Source organism: Ursus maritimus, unplaced genomic scaffold (genome assembly GCF_017311325.1).
Source record: "Ursus maritimus isolate PB19 unplaced genomic scaffold, ASM1731132v1 scaffold_3, whole genome shotgun sequence".
NCBI lineage: Eukaryota > Metazoa > Chordata > Mammalia > Carnivora > Ursidae > Ursus > Ursus maritimus.
Window position 1 is genome coordinate 21,286,267 of NW_024425563.1, and position 17,918 is coordinate 21,304,184.

General features: G+C 45.1%; 1 long non-coding RNA gene and 1 pseudogene across 16 annotated transcripts in view; one reads left to right on the plus strand and one right to left on the minus strand.

The window, feature by feature from the left end:
• Positions 1 to 17,918, plus strand: part of LOC121105805 — a 222,099-nt gene that overhangs the window by 70,994 nt on the left and 133,187 nt on the right. For all 16 annotated transcript variants that reach the window (XR_005838489.1, XR_005838501.1, XR_005838494.1 and 13 more), the window contains one exon: positions 13,490 to 13,651. This is a non-coding gene — a long non-coding RNA (uncharacterized LOC121105805). The remainder of the gene's footprint in view (positions 1 to 13,489; positions 13,652 to 17,918) is intronic.
• On the minus strand, positions 1,558 to 2,953 carry LOC103682457 (annotated as a pseudogene).

Consider the following 17,918-nt stretch of genomic DNA (forward strand, 5'->3'; position numbering starts at 1 on the left):
ACATCCTCACCACCACTTGTTATTTTTTTGTTCTTTTTAAAAAAAGATTTCATTTTATTGTTTTATTCTTTTAAAGTAATCTCTCCACCCAGCATGGATGTTGAACTCCCAACCCCGAGGTAAGGGTTGCATGCTCCACTGAGTGAGCCACCCAGCTGCCCCTGTGGGGTTTTTTCCTTCCTTTCTTTCTTTCTTTCTTTCTTTTTTTTTTTTTTTTTTTATAATAGCCATTTTAACAGGTGTGAGGTGATATCTCATTGTGGTTTAATTTGCATTTCCCTGATGATTAGAGATGCTGAGCATCTTTTTATAATACCTGTTGGCCATTTGTATGTCTTCTTTGGAGAAATTTCTGTGTCTTTTGCCCATTTTTAATAATGTCTATCTATCTTAATCTGTATTTGCTGTTGAGTTGTAGAGGTCTTTATATCTGTGGATATTAACTTCTTACCCCATATGTGGTTTGCACATATTTTCTCCCATTCTCTAGGTTTCCTTTCTACTCTGTGGATTGTGTTCCTTGCTGTGCAAAATCTTTTTAGTTTTTGGAGTCCCACTTGTCTGTTTTTGCTTTTGTTGCAAGACCAGTGTCATGAAGCTTTTCCCCTATTTGGGGGTGGGGGGTGGGTGCTAGAACCATTTTAATATAATTGTACCTGCCTGCCATATCCAGGAAGACAGGGGTTTATGCATATATAACTTTTCCGGTTAACATCTGTAAGCATACGTGACAGTGATCTCAATTTATAAATTCATCAGGGTCAGAACAATTGACCATTGTCTCTTTACTGCTGGGCTTACGGCAGTAAATGACAGAGACATTAATGTCCTCTTGGCTCACCTCCAGCCAAAGGTAATCTTCTTAGATAAGTACTCAGTTGCTCCGAATTTTGCTTAGAATTATAACCTGTTCAGTCACAGAAGAACCCCTGCAGAGGTGGAGGTCAAGGTTGCATACAGTAACAAGAGATCACAGTTTTCAAGTCTGTGAAACCCACAGATCAGCATTTCTGTCAAACACACACTGATTACCTCTTAAACTGCATGTGGACTCCATTAGAACGCGATTTTTAAAATAGTGCATCTAGGACAATCCGTCACCCAATTCACACAGCCCTGAGAAGTTGTTCAGTGCCAGCTACCACTTGGTCATGAAACATGGGTGAGCTTGAGGCTCTGTCCGTTCCTAAGATTCAACCACAGATTGGAGAAAGATCGGAACACCTCTACTCCCTCCTTTCCCTCACAATTTAGTTTGGGGGTGTTGGGTTGCGCATGGCTGGAATGCTTTTGATCACTTTGCAAGTCAGGAAAGCCAGTGATCGACAACTGCGCCAGGATCGCGAGTAGACTGGTTTGTCCATTTCAGGCTGCTGGTTGGGAAGCCCCTCTGAGGGCCTTCATCCTTCCTTCTGTGACTCCTGAAACGTTGATCAGAAGGTGAGTCTGATCATCATCCCATCGAACTCTTCGAACTAACGTGTGGCTGGAACTGGAGCTGGAACGTCCAGCCCGGTGTATTTAAACATCACCTACAAAATGGGGTTCTACAGGTCTTCACAAAACCTGGAATTTCCATGAGGATGCCTGGGCTTTATAATCCAAGCAGTCAGCATTGAAGTTAAGCTTCCAGGAAGCAGCTTAGTCCTTGAAATCCAAGCGATCAGTGGTTGAGTTAAAACGCACCCTTGAGGCTCCACATCCCTGGGCAGAATGAGAAGCTAAGGACTCGTTGAGACGGCTGGTGACTGCATTGGGACCCGTGGGGCTGAATGTGGCCCCTGGTCCAGGAAGCTGGGGACGCATACGGGTCAGATAAGATCCACGGTCCATGCGCCCAAAGTAGGACACTGAGCAGCGTATCCTTGACTGTAAACTGAAGCCTGAGTATGGGTCACAGGGTAGGGCCTCCGTATGCAGGAAGAAGAGGCGGACGAGGGATCTGACAGTGGGGAGACAGAATTTGGAGTCCAGATAGACCTAGGAGCCCTGCTGCTGGAAATGGCTGGGACCGACGTGCTAGGGAAGGGAGTTAATTGGCCACTGGTTCCCCTCTGTGAACTCACTTCCTGAGCTGGAGAGGTCTTCTTTTTGGCAAGTCTGACTTTGTTTTGACCTCTGTCTGTTGTCTGCTTGATGGTGGCACTTAGCCCTTTGATTCTTAAACCATACCTGTGCCCCGGACCCCCGGGCAAGTTGGTTTTCAGCACCACCTCTTCTGCATGATGTCTGGGGACCAGGTCTTAGCAAACAGTGCTTCAAGCACATCTAGTTGCGCCTGGGTGAACATCGTCCTCTCTTGGCACAACCTGGGGGGGAGGTGGGTGGTGGCCAGGTAGCCCCTGAGGAGCGGCCCCAAGTGGTCAGACTCAGCCCATTGACTGCGTGAGGCAGTTGCTTAAGATGAGCCATCGTGCCAGGGTTATTGGGAGGTGCACTGTTGGCCCAGATCAGGGGTACCCAGCTGCAAGGTCACACTTCTCCCGGGGTGGACAGGCTCTGGGGCCTTGGTGGGTGGTTTGGAGTGCAGGAGCTAAGGGCAGGACAGACAGACAGAGGTTCTGTTTCACGCCTCCTCTTCCTGCTTTTCTTCTAGGAGTGGTTCAGCTCCAGGCCTTAGGTTTGTCTCTAATCCATTTTGAGTTGACTTTTGTGTGTGTGGTGTAAGATAAGGGTCCAGTTTCCTTCTTTTGCGTGAGGAGATCCAGTTTTCCCAAGGTTATTTATTGAAGACATTGTCCTTCCCCTTTTGTGTCCTTTCCCTCTTGGCACCCTCACTGAAGATCAGTTGACCATAAATATGTGGGTGTACTTCTGGGCTCTCTCTTCTGTTCCCTTGGTCTACATGTGTGTCTTAATGCCAGCACCAGTTTGAAAAGAATTTGCTTTACTACTTTATTTTTTATTTTTATTTTTAAAAGATTTTTTATTTATTTATTTGACAGAGAGAGAGAGAGACAGCCGGTGAGAGAGGGAACACAGGTAGGGGGAGTGAGAGAGGAAGAAGCAGGCTCCCAGCAGAGGAGCCTGATGCGGGGCTTGGTCCCAGGGTACTGGGATCCCGCCCTGAGCCGAAGGCAGATGCTTAGCCTGAGCCACCCAGGCGCCCCTGCTTTACTACTTTAAATATTTGGTAGAATCAGTGAAGCTATTTGTCCTGGGCTTTTCTTTGTTGGGAAGCTTTGAATTATTGATTCAACCTCCTTACAAGTTCTAGATCTGTTCAAATTTTCTATTTCTTCTTAATTCAGGCTTGGTAGATTGTGTATTTCTAGGATTTTTCCCATTTCTTCTAGGTTGTCCAATTTGTTGTATAGCTCACAGTAGTCTTTTATGATCCGTTTTTTATTTCTGTGGCAGCAGTAATGTCTCTTCTTTTATTTCTGATTTTATTTATTTGAGCCTTCTTTTTTTTTTCTTAGTCTAGCTAAAGGCTTGTCAACTTTGTCGCTCTTCAAAACAACTCTTAGTTGTGTTATTTCCTATTTGTCTACTCTTTGGTTTATTTATGCTCTAATCTTGCTTTGGGCTTAGTTTGCTCTTTTCCTAGTTTCTTGAGATACAAAGTCAGCTTATTTATTTGGGATCTTACCTCTTTCTTAAGGTGGGTCTCCATCACTATGAACCTGCCATCTGAGGTTTGCTTCTGTTGCATCCCATAAGTTTTAATATGTTGTGTTTTCATTTTTGTTTTTTCTCAAGGTATTTTCTAATTTCCCTTTTCATTTCATCTGTGATCCATTGGTTGTTCAGGAGCATATTACTTAATTTTCACAGGTTTGTGAATTTTCCAGTTTTCCTTCTGCTTTTGATTTCTGGTTTCATTCCACTGTGGTCAGAAAATATACTTGGTATGATTTCCGCCTTCCTAAATTTGTGTGGTACATGTTTTCAAACAAGATATAAATTGTATCTGTTGAAAGCAAGTAGAGTTCCAAGGAAAGCAGACTCTGTAGAAGGAGATTAACATGCGGGAAGTTTACTAAGGACATTTTAGGATTAACACCCGTGAAAGAGGTGGAAGCAGGATGGGGTGGAGAGAGAGACTGGGCCGCAGTGCAGTCACAAGGAAGGCCTCAGCACATCCTGAGGGGAGCACGGGAGGAGGGATCGCCCTTCAGAATTGTCCCAGGTTTGAGTGAGGGGCCATGCATGGAGCAGTAACTGGATGCAGGCTGCCCCTGGAGACGGGACATCACTTGGGTGAGGTGACCCTTCTCAGCTGAGAGCTGTCAGCCGGCCGCACTCCCAGTAGCTGGAGGAGGAAACCCGGCAGCGCTAAAGGAGTGTTCACTACAGTGTATGTTGTATGTACTGGACTTGCCTTTTTGGCCCAGTGTTATGTTTTTGAGATTTGCTCATATTAATGTCTATAGCTGTAGTCACTCGTTTTATTGTCTTAATAGTATTCAGTGTTTTAAATACCTCACAATTTTTTTTAGAAACTCATTTATTTGAAAGAGAGCAGGAGCATGGGTGGGGGGAGGGCAGAGGGAGAGGGAGAGAGAGAATCTTAGGCAGATTCCCCACTGAGCCCAGCGTGGGGCTCGATCTCATGACCCTGAGATCATGACTTGAGCTGAAACCAAGAGTCGGATGCTCAACCGACTGAGCCACCCAGGTGCTCCTAAATTCACAATTTTTAGACACATTTCCCTATTGACGTATGTTGAAGTGTTGTAATTTTTCACTATTGAAAAAAATGTGGCTGTGAACATTATCTCCTTAGTGCATGCACTTCGTGGTTTATATAATCAGAAAACTGGTTGTAAAAACCAGTAACTCCTGGGTCCTAAGATATGGACAACTTCAAATTTAGTAACTACAGTATAATGAAGTTGCTCTCTAAAGTGGTTGTACCTTGCTTTATACCTTCAGAACACTTGTCATTGTCAGACTGATTCTGCCCGTTTCATGGGTATGAAGTGATATCTCATTGTGGTTTTAATTAGAATTTTGTTGAATTCTGGTGAGATTGAGAATTTACGTGTTTGTTCACTCCTTGGGTTTCTGCTGTGAAGTGTGTATTCCAATTACATGCCCATTTTCCTATTGGTGTTTTTTTTTTTAAGTTAATCTGTAGGCAGTCTTTATATATTTTCCTTATTCATTCTTTGTTGTCTGTATGTGTACAAATATCTTCTCCTGGTTTGGGGCTTGATTATTCACTCTTAAAATAATATTTTTTGCTGAATAGGAGCTTCCCTTTAACACAGTCACATTTAATCAGTTCTTTTTGCATGGCATCATGTCTTTGTGTCTTATTTTTAAAATTCTTCCTCAGGCTAGGTCATGTAAAAATATTCTCTGTTTTCAACTGAAAGTTCTAAAGTTTTGCTTTGCACAGTCTCACCTGCAGTCCATCTACAGTGGAGCTGTGGGTATATTGTGGGGAGCAGAAGCCTCATTTTACTTTTCTCTGGACAGCCAGTTTGCCTCGCAGCCCTTCCTAACATGCATCTTTGCCACCTGGTGATTCGGTCAGTCCTGTCATATTGTTTCCATCGATGAAGACCTTCTGGGGCTCTCTTGTTGCTCCGGTCTGCTTCTTTTTTTCCTGCTCCAATTTCACACTGTCTTTATTTTCTTTATTTCTTGGTGGTGTCTTGTTGTCTGGTAGAGCAAATCCTCCCTTCTTGCTCTTCTTTAAAATGGTCCCTGCTTGTTGTCTTCTGCTCTCCCATATGCACTTTCGAGTTCCGTTCCATGAAATACCTTCCTTTGATTGAGTTCATGTATTGAATTTATAGATTAATTTGAGGAGAATTGACATCCCTGTCGAACACTAGATGTTTCCTGTCGATGTCTTAATATCTGTATGTAGGTCTTCTTATTGTATACAATATTTTTATAACTTACCTTTCTACTAAATACTGACACTTTCACGTTAATAAATAAATATCTTCACTAACAATTTAATGACTACATAACAGTCCATTCCTTGGCTAGACAGTCATTTATTTAACGGTGCCCCTATTGACATTTAGACGAACATATTTCACAGTGATTATTCTAGAACTCCGTCTTTCCCATCACAACATTATACATGCAGCTATGTTTTATTCTAGTAATGCTAGGATATTCTGTGTAATTAGATAGTTATCTGAGATGTATTCCAGTGTAAGATATGAGAAAGATATTTTCTCCCCATGTGGTTAACCAGTTTTTGCATACTTTGTCCTTTTGGTTTGACTGACCTAGCCTGTTTTGTTTCACCATCCAGCAGCCATCAACAGTACATTTGATAAATGTTTGAAAAAGTGAACCAATTTTTAATATTTGTTTTATTTTCAGATGTGTTATTCTTTTCCACTGATCTATCAATTCTGAACCTGTACCACACAGTTTGAATTATGGTAGAGCCAGTAGAACAGGGCCCCCTTCATCATCATCATTATTATCATCATCATCATCATCATTGTTCTTATTACTATTTTTCAGATTTTCCTGGACAATTCCTGCATTATTTTTCTTTCACGTGAACTTTAAGATTTTTTGTTAAGATTTTATTTATTTATTTGAGAGAGACAGGTCACATGCCCATGCACAGGGGAAGGGCATAGGGAGAGGGAGAATCTGAAGCCGACTCCCTGCTGAGTGGAGTGCCCATCATGGGGCTCGATCCCACGCCCCTGAGATCATGACCTGAGCCGAAGTCAAGAGGTGGACACTTAACTGACTGAGCCACCCAGGCGCCCCCACATGTTCGTCACTGTTCCTTTAAAACTGTTATAATTTTGATTGACAGTATTTTAGTTTTCTGAAAAATTTTAAAGGCATTTATATTTAAATTTTCTGGCCTAATAAGTACTGCATATTCATCTAGTTTGCAAATTCTGGAACTTTTCGGTTAGAGAAGATAAATCCCCAGATTTCTTTTTCCATTAAAATTCAAGGCAATTAAAGAAATTCATCGCAGCAAACAGAATCATGCCACATGTTTATTCTTTAAAGACAAAATGTTTTTCTATATTGAGCAGCACTTGGAAGGCTTTGCCTCCTCCTTACAGAACATGGCTCACATGGCACCACACGTTCCCTGTCCAGACAGACTCTTGAAAATAGATAATAATTTATGTGCTATTTGGTCAGAGAAGTGGTATTGTCGTTGTTGCTCTTTTTAATATGGCTCACTTTCTCCCACAAATCTTTAAGAGAAAATCTGTGCCCTGACTTCTCCGATTTACCTTTTTTATGGTAAAGAAATAGGATGCAAAGCTTGTCGGGCAGGAGGGACGCCTGCGTAACTCTTTCACACCTGCTTGGATTCTGGCAGTGGTATTTGCTAAGTGAAGGATGAAGGCTGGTTTGTCATGTGTTTTCACAGAGCACTGATGGCTCCGGGCCAACCCATTTAGCCTTTGTCTTTTTTTCTTGCATAAAACTGCCTCTTTTTCACTTCACATGGGGTGTTAGGCACTCCAGAGATGTTTCTTCTCGTCGCGTGCGCACCATCTGTGCTCTCCTGGCATCTTAGACAGGTCCCCAGATTGGCCGAAGCGATGGTCAGTGTACAGGACACTCAGGACCCTGGCCCGTGTCGGCTGGGGTGACCCGTGCGGCAGCACACCCCTGAAGTATCCTACATCAGGGCCCTGGACTCAGTTGTGGAAAGTTCAGATAAACTCCTGATTTAGAATGATTTTGGATTTGAAGCAATGTTACGAAGATAGGACAGAGAGTTCGCATATGTCCCTCGCCAGTTACCCTAGTTGCTGACTTCTACATTATCCTGCTGCCTTGGGCACAATTCAAGAACAAGGATTGGTACATTACTATTAACTAAAGCCCACACTTTATTCCGATTTCACTGATTTTTTTCCCTGATGTCTTTTTCCTGTTCTAGGATCCACCCAGGATATCACAGCACATTTTCTCGTCACGTCTCCTTAATTTCTTCTGGTCTGTGACAGTTTCTCAGACTTGCCTTGTTTTTGATGACACTGTCAGTGTGGGAAATACTGGTTGGATACTTTGTAGGATGTCCCTCAGTCTGGGTTTTTCTCATATTTTTCCTGATTACATGGGGGTTTATGGGGTTTTGGAAAGGAAAACCACAAAAGTGAAGTGCTGCTCCTACCACATTATATGAAGGGAACATGCCTTCATCTTGACTTACCCTCATGATGTTGACCTTGATCCCCTGGCCAGAGTAGTGTTGGCAGGTTTCTCCCTATACATCTGTTCCCCACCCTCTTCCATACTCCGCTCTTTGGAAGCAGACCACGCGCAGTGTAGACTCAATTTAAGAGTTTTGTTAGGGGCGCCTGGGTGGCACAGCGGTTAAGGCGTCTGCCTTCGGCTCAGGGCGTGATCCCGGCGTTGTGGGATCGAGCCCCACATCAGGCTCCTCTGCTGTGAGCCTGCTTCTTCCTCTCCCACTCCCCCTGCTTGTGTTCCCTCTCTCGCTGGCTGTCTCTGTCTCTGTCGAATAAATAAATAAAATCTAAAAAAAAAAAAAAAAGTTTTGTTAATTGTCTCATCCGTCTGTGCTGTGTTATGTTTAAACCACGACTGTTACTTTTTTGTGTTCCACATGCATAGATTTTGTGTTGAAAGCCCTAAGAAATTAAAGTTGCCTGGGCTTAAGAAGGATTTGAAGTAGTTAGCTGTGTTGACTCTTTAGTCCATTCCTCTTATGTTTGGTTTATTGGTTTTATTTAAAAATCTTTATTAAAAAAACCCCGGGCGCTCCTGGCTGGCTCGGTTGGTCGTGAGTTCAAGCCCCACACTGGGCATAGATCTTCCTTAAAAAAATATTTTTAAAAATCTGTTTGCCCTGTACGCTACATCCTTGTACCACACAGGCTGCTCTGTTCTAATCAGATGGCCGTCCAGCGTGTGCTTTAGATTTCTAGCCCAAGGGAGCGTCATTTCTCTCTGGCTGTTGGGGGAAAAAGTTCAGCATCAGAACATGTTTATCTGTATTGAAACTTAACTAGCAAACACCACAATATTATTTATTCTACTTAATGTGATGGAAAGCTTTTCTCTGTATAAAATTATGTTAAAGATTTGTGAGTTTTAATGCTCTCAGACACCTGTCCTGATACCATCATAGGCTGGGTTCCCACCCGCCTCGGTCACCTGGAAAGCAGCCGAACCTTAGGAGTTCAGAGTACAGATCGCCTGTTGTCATGTTGTGTGTGGGGTGAATTTCTCAATGACTTTGATTTTTTTTTTTTGTCCGATTACTCCTTTTGCACTCAACTCAAATGACTTTATTTACATTGCCGCTTCAAGTCAGTTTCTAAATAAGAATTTAAAAAGGAAAAAAAAGAATTTAAAAAGAATACCATATCATTGTTTTAGCATCGAATAGGAATGTTCTTGAAATGGTATATAAATTCGGCTTTTGTTCATCGAATCCACATTTAATGTGCTCTTGGGGAACTTCTTAATGTTTCAGAAAATCTGGTGAGAAGTTTGTGATGTCCCAAAATGAGCAAGTCTGCAAACCCACATCTGCGGACACTTAATTTCATAGAGAGGTGTGAATGTTCATTGAGCAGGACTGGTGAGCGTGTGTTTTCAGAACATTAAAACTCCATGTTCCTCCTTAATTGTGAGCTTATCTAAGAAATCGTTTTGAGTATGTTAGAGTGTTTGGTCTTTAAGCCAGTCTTGGAGTTCAGTACGAGGGGGAGAAGTTCAAAAAAATAACATTTTAAGAGTTTTTGCTCACTTCAGGACCACTTGGTATGACAACTCAGAAACAGAATAACGTTTTGAATCAACCACACGGGAAATCCTTTCCCCGGCCCCTCAAGGCTACTTTCAGTCCGTCAAAAGATTCTTAAATTCATGTGGGGGATTCCCACGTGTTCTATTATAAGCCTCTTTTAAGGTTGTTATATATGTGTAGAAGGTAGAATAGTATTGCATACGTTTTGTGTCTCAGTGGTGCGAGGGCTGTTTACCGTTCCTGTGTTTTAATATTACTCATTCTTTTTTCTAAGTACGGATGTGCCAGAGTGAGAAAGGCTGAGCATTGTAAAGTGAAATACAAAGAATTAATTTGTTCTCAGGTCCGTTAAGGATCTGTTAAATATAAAATCTCTGGGTATACACTGGCTCTTTTCTTTCACAGCGAGTAAAGAGAACTCTGCAGAGCTTTGGACACGGGAGCTCCTTCCCTGCCTTTCCCCGCACTAACTGCACTGAGTCCCGTCTGGTTAGCTGGGACCCTCCTGTCCTTTGTGTTCCTCGTCAGGCATATTTCTACTGCTCAGATCTAGCAAGTATGCTTCCTGCAGTTACTGTTCAGGTCAGTTTCTAAGGCCTTGAAGTGATCTTCAAAAAGACGATAAGTACTGAGCCGTTTTGGGGAGAATATACGGGACGAAGAGTCACGACATCTCCTGTGTCATTGGTCTGCTGTGAGAAGGGCAGGCAGGAAAGTCTGTGTGGACCACCTGTGCTGTGCCCTCTACTTCCCTGAGCTCGTGTGAGGGGATACCACGGCCTCTGTAGGGACACCCCCCATCTGTTCAGTCACCCTCCCCCGCCTAGGAACAGGCGAAAACCCCCAGCGGTAGACAGGAGCCTGCCATCCACCCCACGACTCTACAAGTCCATTTGGAAAGTTTAGTCCTGAGTGCAGGTTTTCCTGCAGGGGAGGAAAACTCACATCTGTGCACAGAAAGCGGCCCCTGGGCGAGATCTGCCCTGTCCTGAAGCCCCTGCCCGGGCCTCAGCGGGTTTGTTCTCAGGGACCGCGTTCCAGAGGTCAGAAGGATCGGGGGTAGTCAGTGGGGAACAGAGGCTCCCTTTCCCTGCAGGCACTGGAAGGTCCTCCCACCCCTGTTCAAAAGCCAACAAACAGTAAAAAAAGAGTTCCTCCTGAATTATCCTAGTTCCTCCTCAGGCCTTTATATCCCCAACACTTACCTAATATGTTTCCATGGAAAACTGACTTTTTATGTTCGTGTGCCAAGAAGTTCAGAGCTGTGAGGATGCTTTAAAATTGTTACCCATATTTAACTTCCCCCTTTTAAATTTTCCTTATCCTCTGAAATCCCCTGTGTTTTCTCTCTACTCTAGTTGGGAACTTTCAGGAGACTTCACATTTAAATCGGCCCTTGTTGGCCCGCCTGTGCTTTTGAGTGGATTCGAGCGGGGTCCGTGAGTTGCGCTCTGTGCCGGGCCTGCCGTCGTGTGCCGCGTGGGCTGCCTCAGGCAGAGGCGGGCTGTCTTCGGAACCACAGTGCATCTCAGGCCTGCTGTCTAAGCTGCACTGCGATTCCCTCTTGGAGGACATTTGTTTTTGCAACTGCATCTCTCTCCTTAACACTAAGATGCAGAAACATCCGTCTTAATGTCGAGTTATCCATCTGATTTTGACTTGATCCAAACCCAGAGCATCTACAAATGGGGTGGTTGCATGGGTGGATGGGACACCTGTGCCTGGAAGATCGACTCCTGCCCTGGGCTGTTAACGTTCCTTCATCCGACAAACATCGATTACGTGCTCATTCTGAGCCAGGCTCCATGGTGAGGTGGGCGTATGGAAATAAAAAGGCCCAGTGCCGTCTTTGGTAAGCTTCCAGTCCAGCAAGGGACACGGAGGGCCATGTGGGGGCAGCTCTGATGCAAAGCACCAGGGAGGGCCTGCGGTCCAGATACTCGAGACATCCTTCTGGAGAAACCGACATAAGACCCAGGATTGGAAGGATGGATACCAGTAAACGGAGAGAAGATGGGGGTTGTGATAAGCTGTTGGGGAGACAGAGAGCCGGGGAAGTGTCAGGCTCTGGGGGTGCTCCTGGGGGAGGTTGCTGTGTGTATTCAAAGGCCTGTAGATGTTGGAGACTTAAGGAGCATGCTAGAAACTCAGAGCGTTAGGACCTGCCTGAGGTTAGGGTTTGTTAAAGAAAATTCAGACAGTTTAGTTATGAACTCATGCCAACATTTTATTATGGTTTTGCAGTGCGAGGGAAGAGGCCCCTGGTAGGAGTACCCCCAAGATTCACTCTTCGTAGGGGTCTGTCATAGGAAGAAAGAATGATTGAGTCATCATTGAAAAGAATGTCTAGTTACCAATCTTTAGACTCTAACTAGTCTAGTTGATAATTGACAGTCATCTGGGTGAATGGTAATGAGTTCCCCAGAGCAAGCCTTAATCTTCTTAAAGTTCACTAAAAAATTGCATCAGAAAAAAGTATTTTATCTGGAATGTTGTTGATTTCTTCCCACTAAGATGTTGTGACTGAATAGTAAGCAACCTGGTTCTGTTGCTGACCAGGTTTGGGGCCATTTTTCTTAAAGAGGTTCAAGGTCACCATGGAATGCAGGCCAGTTTTCAGGGTTCTGCTGGGGCACAGCTTTATAACCTAAGTGGAGAAGAGTTTGGATTTTTATCATGAGGGCAGTAGGGGTCCCTTGCCACTGAGCGAGGTCTGACCCCCAGCCATCAGCGTGGGCATGGATGGGCCGCTGTGGGAGGCTGCCGGAGCAGGATAGAAGTTAGCAGAATATTTTCATTTTCCAGGGAAACATTGCTGAGGGCTTTGACTTTAAGTGCGTCTCTTCCCTTGCCCCTCTCCCACCCCACAGCCCGGGGCAGCTCTGAGACTGGCTGGGTAGCTGGGGACTAGAGGAGGGAGTTAGTAGTAGGCTTTTCCTCCAACAGAGTTGGTTTTAACTTACTCAGTTTTAAGTGATGATTGTTCTTACCGCAGTGAAAGAAAATACGATCATGTTAAGACGATTCTGAGAACGTGTTGGGGAACCCACCCAGGCTGGGTTAGGAGCTCAGGGAAAGGAGTCCAAGGCCTTTCTGATGGAAGTACTCCGCGTCCACCCCCGGGCCCCGTTGCCCTGCCCTTCTTCTTTGCTGGGCCTGGTCCCATCTCTGTCCTGAGGCACCAGAAGCAGTCTCAGAACTGTGCTGTCATCTGCCCTTGGCCTGGAGGCTGTTAGCAGCAGTATTCCTGCTCCAGTTTGCTGTAATTGCATAAGGTTCTGCCCTTCCCAGGAGTCTGAAGTTAGAATCTCCTTCAGTGTGTCTGCTGCGGATAGAATAGAGGCTTCAGGGATGCCCTTGCCCCAGGCGTCGTATCTGTTGGCATGGGGGATTGGTGCTGTGTTTTCTTGTCATTGGTTGACGAAGTCGTGGTGTCGTTGTGGGCAGAGGTGGAGACAGGTTGCAAGAACATCAGGGAACCTGACCTTGGGGGTAAGTCTGCAGTGTTTTGGGGGATGGCTGTCCTGCCCCTCTGACTGTACTCACCTTTGTTGCATCCATGGCCTTACTGTTCTAGAGTCTTCTCTGTTCTATTTTGTTGTAACATTCAGTCATCATGTCAGCATGCTGCCATGAAAACAATACTTCCACAGTTAACTGGTAGAGAGATTGAATGGGCATATTGGAGAATCTACGATTGTCTTCTAAACTTGATGGGAACAGGGACCTGTTATTAGCTGTTAGAAATCTGTATTCAAAATATGTAATTATTCTCCTTTTTTTTTTTTTTTTAATGTTATCCAGATTGCAAGAATACCTGCCTCTAAGGACTCAGGAGGACTGACTTTGTGGGCACAAAGTTAGTGAGTCCTGCCTGCGAGCTCGGGAAGGAGTTTATTTGAACCGCTTCAAGGAGGCTTCCCAGGCAACCGTTTATGCAGTCATGAAAGGATGCGGAACTAGGAGGTACGTTCTGGGAAGTTTTAATCCTCAGGTGCACTGCCTGTCAGATTGAGACCTCAGTTTTCGTTTCGTTTGTTAAAAAGTAGTAAAAAAAAGCTTAACACTTAATTATGGAAAAACACACTGTTATTAAGATGTGTGTGTGTGTGTTGTGCTTTATCTTTACCTTTTAAACACTCTTTCTCCGATGGGAATGTGTGTAGCTGTGAGTGCTGGCTTACGTGGGAAAGCACAAGAAAAGTTACTGCTCAGAGTGGTTTCAGCTAGCTGTGAAGTTACTTGGAAACGCAGGTGATCTTTGGTTGTGCCTGAGTTCGTGATGGTCAGGAGAACTTTCGGCATGTGGAGAAGAGGAGTTTATTCATCGTTTGCTGCGTCCTTGAGTATTCATGCTTGAACTTGTGTTTATCATGCCAGTCTGCCTTCGAAGGGTGCTGGCGTGTGCCGGAATGGGAATGGGGGATGGGGGACTCCTCCAGCGAGTAGACACAGCCTCGACTTGTAAAGATGTCCCTGTCACTCCTCACTCTCCTCCTCTCTACATAGGTTTCTTCTTGGATGACCGTAAGGATAAGATGAACATTCCTCTTCCACTGGGAAACACCGACACTCCCAGACTTTATTTCCCACGGACTTTGATGAAATGCCATTTTCATGCATACGGTGGCGTTTTTCACGCACCTGTGGAAGAGGAAAGTCCTGCTAGTTATGGGACAGACTTGTTTGCCGAAGTGTTAGAAATCCTCTGAAAAGAACGAGAATATTAACATACTAGCCGTGCTCATTTTAAATACGGTTTTGTTGGGATCCTAGATCGGGTGTTCTATAGAATTGTTGAAAACACGGTGAGGTATGGAGAATGGCTCTTTTCTGCTGGAGACTGAGGGGAGCCATGTCTCCACTCTGAGCACCTGCGGGCTTTATGAACGTTTTGAGGTTTTAGTCACAGTAATTTGAATTTTCTTATGAGTGCCTCAGTTGATTCCCTTCGATTAGCCACAGCTCTGAGATTCTCCTTTTGTGGCCCTGAGGAAGGAGGTGAACTTTGTTGTGACGGTCTTTTTCCTCTTCCCTAGTTCCTAGATCTGTGGAAGAAACTAGGATAGCAAATCCTGGTAGGAAGCCAAGGCCTTGGGCTTTTTGTATTCCTCCTACAACAAAAGTGAAAATTTTCTAATTCTTAGAGTCAAAAATGCATGTAAGTGTACTTAATGCTTGAGAAGTCCACTGACTTTTTAGTAGTATTGATAATGGAGTTCTAGCTTTAATTTTGACTTGTTTCATTTAATTTCCTATTTGAGATGTCATGCTATAGTTCATGAACTGCCTTACATTAATTTTAAATAAGGCAGGTTACAAATAAGGTAACCCTTCATTTTATTTTTTTAAATATCTACATTTTTGCATTTCTTGGGAGATAAAAATTGGCCCATCGTTGATTCATATCCACTGAATGTCTCGGAGTTGCCAGTCCCTGTACTAAGCACTGGGGATAGCAATTAAGACTTAGTCTCTATGTTAAAGGTGCTAATAAGTCTGCAAAGAGAGACATGCAAATACATATCCTTAATAGCAAACACTTCCGTGGCTCTTACCGTATGCCAGGCACTGTCACAAGTGCTTTCTAGGCATGAACTTCAACTCACGAATTGATACAAAAGCCCTGCAGAGTTCTTACCCTTCTACACATGCGTAAGTTCGGAGGTTAGGTTACTTGTCCTCGGTCATACGGCTTGTCTCATGGAATAGTCAGGTGTTTTTGATGCAGTAACAGACCTGCCCAGGGAATGCCCTAGCAGAAGAGGGTAGCATCTAGTTGGGACAACGGGGACTAGATATGTGGGTATCCAGGAAATTTTCCTGAAGCAGCCTGAGCAGATCTGTTCAGAGGACTGGGAGAGCCCTGAAATTCTTCTCTAGTGACATGAAGTATTGCATCATAAATGGCTTCATTGGTTGAACCAGTGACAGAGTATTGGCGACAGGGGGATAGGAAAAAATACACCGGATCCCTGCGATCTTCAGTGTAATAATGACAAGGGCATAGATTTCCAATGTTGAGGCAAACCCTTTTTTCCAATTAGTGTAAGGTATGTTTAAAAACTTGGCCTTTAAAAAAATCTAATAAAAGCGTTAATTTACTTATACTCTGTCAGCATGTGGGTCAATGTGTGACCCCTAGAGCATTCTCAGATGAATTTCCCAGTCACTGAAGGTTTCCTCCTTCGAAAGCTCTACTAACCTGAAGAAATAGCCCACTAGTATTTATCTTGAATAAATGCAGGGAAAAGATTGATGTCTGGCAGGAGCTACCCAATTAGGTAGATTAATGTTATCGTTGTGGAGTGGCAGGACTCCTTGGAGGGTGGGGTGCTGGCCCCCGTGCTTGGCGCGGTAGCACTAGATTTTCGCTTTTCTCCCTTCCGGTAACAACCCCTGCTTTTTCCGAGCATCAAGCCCTGTGGATAACCATCTTTTGTCCCCCTCGGAACCATGACCTGCTGACTCTCTCGTTACGCCCACCCTCACTCGTGACCGCCTCACTGTTCCCCACCCCGCCTCAGCTACACTGGATGACCCACCTACTTCCCCAGCTGCATGGGTGTGGGGGCCTCTCATCACCAGGGGGCTTCTCCCCAACTTCCCCCATCTCCCCACTCCCTAGGCCCTGTCTACTCATGGCTCCGATCAGGTCGTCGGGACCTCTTGTTTGACCACATCCCCCCTGTCCGTCCACCTTGTACCCCACCTCTCTTTTGATCCCACTGAGACCTCTAGTTTGCTGCCTCCTTTGCTCTGTACCTTTCCACCTTTATTTTCGTCCTGATACCACTTAGAATCCGTAGTCCAGGTACTAAATCAGTGTCTTGCCCAAGCTGTACACATCCTGACCATTTCGTCCTCTCGCTTGCCCCTGGGCTCCTGAGCGGTGCTGGAGAAAGTCCCGCAGCTGGGCGGATTGGTGCCTGCTTCCGGTCATCCAGGCCGTTGTCCAGCACTGTGCACCACTGGCTGCTTGTTCTTCTGCTAGCGCTCTGCCACTCATTCTTCATGCTGACGCTTACTAAGCTGTCTTCAGACTTCGGACGGCTCCTCCTCCCTGCTTCCTTTGGTCAGACGATGCGCTCCTGCTGTAGGGCTCTCAGTCCTCCCTGCCACCGAGCCTCCTCCCGTCCCTTGGCATCCATGAGCCGACGACAACCTGGTTTTTCTTCTACTTTTCATACTGTGTTAGTCATCTTTGTTGTTTGATCTCTCGTCAGACCGATGTCTGTTTCCTCTTTCAAGCACAGGAGCACATTTTTGCATTGCTGTCCTTTGCCTTCTGCTGGAGAGAGCTGGGATTTGTTGTGGGGTGGCAGGCGCCTCGCGCTCTCCTGCTGCGTGTGCGCGTGCTCGCGTGCCTGCAGGACTTCACTCTGCGATCTGGCTCACTGCTGCGTCGAGCCGTAGACGGTAACCATCTCTCTTGGCTGCTCCATGGTTCTGCACACCACAGAAATAGTCCCCTAGGGTTTATTCTGCATACACACAGGGGAAAGGGTGATTGACACCTTTCAGATTAGAAATGGGCAGGAATCTCCTGGATAGATCAGTTTTATCATTATCACAGTGCTGTGCATGTGGCATGTGTTGTCTTTGGTGTGGCTCACCAGTGCCTTTGCAGGTTACTGGGGTGCAGTGAGGTGGCTGTTTTGGCCCCCATTTCTCCAAGTAGACCTCAGATCTTCTTTTCTACACCTCCGTGTGCTGATTCTCTGACCCGCCCTGGAGGCTTGCTGCCCACTTGTCTGTTGCTCCTTGTAATCACTGCCTCTCCCACCTACTGCCTCTGCGCAGCTCCTTACTCCTCTCATCCAGCCCCCTCCCCACTTCTCTTTCTTTGTATCATCTCTTTGGTTGGCTTTCACATAAAAATATGAACATTTAGGGGCACGTGGGTGGCTCAGTTGGTGAAGTGTCTGCTTTCGGCTCAGGTCATGATCCCACGTCCTGGGATCGAATCCCACCTCGGGGCTCTTTGCTCAGCAGGGAGCCTGCTTCTCCCTCTTCCCCTGCCTCCCACTCCCCCTGCTTGTGCTGTCTCGTCCTCTCTCTCTGTCAAATAAAGAAATAAAATCTTCAAAAAAAAGTTACAAACATTAAGTAGCTACAATTCATTGATTTATTAACTATTTAGCTCCCGAGCTGGGCACCCGGGGAGCGTGCAAACATTAGGAGAATGACAGCGCTGCCCTTCTGGTGCTCATAAGAGAGAAACATGGAAATG